Genomic DNA, 3,662 nt, shown 5'->3' with positions numbered 1-3,662 from the left:
AAAGAGGAAGTGGGAAGTAACCTTCAATGTATGAACTCAGGAGACCACTCCCTAAATATAACACCAGTAGCAAAGGCACTGGGAGTAACAATGAACAAATGGGACCTCCTGAAACTGAGAAGCTTCTGTAATTCTACCTCACTGTTAATGTGAGGTTGATTGCGGGGGGCCATCCTGTCCCGCAGGAATGAACGCCACCAAAAACGAGAATTCCTTCTCTGGTCACATCTTTATTTGGAGCATTTCCTTGAGGAAAATTGGGGGAAGGGACGATAGAGCAGGGACGAGAGAAAGCTTAGAGAGAGAGCGTTGGGCCCCGAGGCAGCTGCTTTTAAACGGTGGAGCAGCCTGAACGCTGTCCCGATTGGTCGATGCCACTCTGCTGGTCTGAGCATGTGCAGGCAAGGGTGCAGGCAGGGGTGCTCAGCCCCACGTGGCTACCTCCAAACTGCAGGACCACCTGTGCCTCCAGGTGGCTCCCAACATCTCCCCCTAATTATTGTCTTTAAGAGCAATAAGGCAAAACTATTTTCCAATCTGGTCCCCACCTAGACGCAGCATGCCAAGGATATCTCTGCTCCCACCCATCTCCAAGGAGGGAGAAAGGCAGAATAGAGTCAGTCAGAAAATTGTTAAGAGATAAGAGGTTGCACAGGGTGTTGCTCAAGTCGATGTTGTGAAACAGCTGCTCTTGGCACCGCCCAGAAGGTCATCTCTGCTGCCTCCGCACGAATCTTCCACAGCAGGACACTCAGCATCCACTGGGTCATCTTCTTTATCTCTCTGGTCGGTCTCGCTGGCATCCAGATGTATGTCAGCATTCCTAGAAAAACATAAACAAAACTCTCCTCCCAAATTAACATTTAAGAGTATTAAAAACTCTCAGTGTAAAAATTCAGCACAATCAGTACTGGAAGTAGGCTGGTTTTGAACTTAGAGATCTGCAGGTCTCTGTTTCAAAAAGCAAATCTTGTTTGCCTGTACCAGCAAAATTTTGAATTAAAAATTAAGTGTATAGAATGCAAGAGAAATCCTTTCTCTGGGGGAAGCTGTCACTGGTAGTGTAGTCCCCCTCTATTGTTTAAAAACCAAAGCAGTTGTCACTGGGAATTGAACTCAGGACCTTTGGAAGAGCAGTCAGTGCTCCTAACCTCTGAGCCATCTCTCCAGCTCCCCTATTCAGATGGAAAAACCTCTAGGTAGCATTGTTTATCTCACCAGGTGCCTCAGGCAAAAGGTCCGCCTTTCTTTGTTACCTAGGATACGGTAACCAGGTAAACATGCCTTTATTATGATAATCACGACCAGTTCTTTGAGGGAGAATGGACGTCGATCATCTGGCTACTTCCTGCTGACAAAGGGGCGATGTTTGGGGGGATAAATGTTTTTATCTGACTGAATTTTTGGCGACAAATGTTTTTATCTGACTGAATTCTTGGCGACCTTGACTGAGGGCGGCAGCAGCGGAGGCGGCGGCTGCCACAGCTCCGCCTCTGAAGCCCATTATGGCGCGCTCCGCATGGCCCGAAGGCATGGCTCCGCCCCGGGCCGTGCGCGGGCTCGCCGTTTCCCGTTTCACCTCAGGCAATGAACTCGCACCGCCGGCTGTGAGCCTTTTCCAAGCTCCGGCGAGGGGGGGCATCCGCCCACCCGTGGAGGGGCTTCTCCTGCCCGGTCCGCCCGCGCGCAGAGCCCCGTTCTCTGGGAACTCACCTCCCCGCTCGCCCATGTTGCTATGGAAACACAGTTTTTCCGCAGAGCCGATTCAGCTCCTCTCTGCCTTCTATGGCGCCGCTGCTCACCACGCAGCTTCCGCCTCAGTCAGGCGAGTCCGCTCAGGTGCTGAAAAAGTCCTCCAAAAACCATAGCCCCGCCAGAAGGCCGGGACATATAGCCTCTGATGTCACACGGACTTTAGCCTGCCCGTCGCCATGGCGATCTGGCTTTCCGTAGGCCCCCAGCAAACTCCCCGCCAGCAACCGGTTGCGTCTCCCTCCTGAGTAGCTGGGATCACAGGTGTGCACCACCGTGCCTGGCCCACTTCCGTGTTTTTAATCAGGCATTACCGCTCAAAGGCGGGCCGGCTGCCGCCAGCACTCTCAGCACGATCAAGCAGCTTGTCTTTCTCAGTCAAAAATTAAAGTTTTTTGTACGTGAGAGCCAGAGACTGAGCTCTCTTATCAAAATTAGGCGAAAATCACCTCCAAAAGCTCTGTGGCTCTTTAAGAACAGGGAAGGCAGTGATCAAGCTCGCCTCCCTACGAGACTGTTGCCTCCAGTCTCTATCAGCGAGTACGCAGGTGGACGGAGAGGGAGCGGAAGCCGCGGTCTCCCGTACCCCATCGTCCTCAAAGTCCCGCCTTAGTTACCTCGCCTTTTTTGCTGCTGTTTACATTCCTCCTGCACTGAACTTAAGGGATTTTTCTTCCCCGTTGCTTTCTGTACCTTCTTTCAGATACCTTAACTTTGATTTTTTTTTGTATTTTTTTTTTTTTTTTCTATTTTAGGCCTATCCTTTGAAATTCCTTTTTACATTTCTTTTCCTCCCCTTTCTGGGGATTCACAGACGTCACTCACCGCTCCATGTTCTCAGAGTTCTGAAATTCAAGGCTCTCTGTGCTGGTGTCTGATCTTGGCTTTTTCTCCCGGGCTTTCTCAGGGTCCCCCGGCGTAGTTGTCAGGGTCCCTCAGCGTCCCGGAGTTTCGAGCACCAGTTGCGGGGGGCCATCCTGTCCCGCAGGAATGAACGCCACCAAAAACGAGAATTCCTTCTCTGGTCACATCTTTATTTGGAGCATTTCCTTGAGGAAAATTGGGGGAAGGGACGATAGAGCAGGGACGAGAGAAAGCTTAGAGAGAGAGCGTTGGGCCCCGAGGCAGCTGCTTTTAAACGGTGGAGCAGCCTGAACGCTGTCCCGATTGGTCGATGCCACTCTGCTGGTCTGAGCATGTGCAGGCAAGGGTGCAGGCAGGGGTGCTCAGCCCCACGTGGCTACCTCCAAACTGCAGGACCACCTGTGCCTCCAGGTGGCTCCCAACAGTTGATAATGGCCTTCAAGGCTTATTCTGAGAATCCAGGATAATCTCCTTTGCTCAGTGTTTTGAATTACATCAGCAAAAATACACTCTCTCTAAATTAGTAACATTCATACGGTCCTGGGATAAAGATGCATAACTTAGGGGTCATCATTGCTATACTATAATTGGAATGTATAGATTATTTTAAATGAAGAGAAAAACACAATCAAATTGATTCTTACGGAAAAATGGAAACCTTATAGGAATGGATTAGATAAAGTTAATTCTGAAGATAAGGAAACTTTATTAGGGCCTGGTTAACATTTCAAATGATTAAGGATGAGAGGTTGGATAAGTATCTTAGTGATAGGAAAGGCATGAAGTGAACTAAAATATAATTTTCAGAATTCAAAAAAAGGTAAAGTGTCTGGAAGGCACAAGCATTTAAGGTGCTGGATAGTACATATGCATGGGTAGGCAGTCTTTCATTGAGTTGGTCATATTTGCAGGAGAAATAATAGATTTGCTAAAACAAATGGTCTCATTTCAGTTTTGGCTCTGCAGGTATAAAGAACTGAAGAGATGCAACAAAGTATGGTTGTAATAGATCTCTCCAGAAGATGGCTCTCATTCCATGTCTTTGC

At 48.9% G+C, this 3,662-nt stretch overlaps 1 pseudogene; it reads right to left on the bottom strand.

The window, feature by feature from the left end:
• Positions 1 to 1,572: 1,572 nt before the first annotated feature.
• On the bottom strand, positions 1,573 to 1,762 carry LOC148120617 (Nuclear RNase P; annotated as a pseudogene).
• Positions 1,763 to 3,662: the final 1,900 nt, after the last annotated feature.

This window comes from Myodes glareolus, chromosome 10 (genome assembly GCF_982192425.1).
Source record: "Myodes glareolus chromosome 10, mMyoGla1.1, whole genome shotgun sequence".
Lineage (NCBI taxonomy): Eukaryota > Metazoa > Chordata > Mammalia > Rodentia > Cricetidae > Myodes > Myodes glareolus.
Note: the sequence above shows the minus strand (reverse complement) of the source record. Positions and strands in the feature narration are given on the sequence as shown.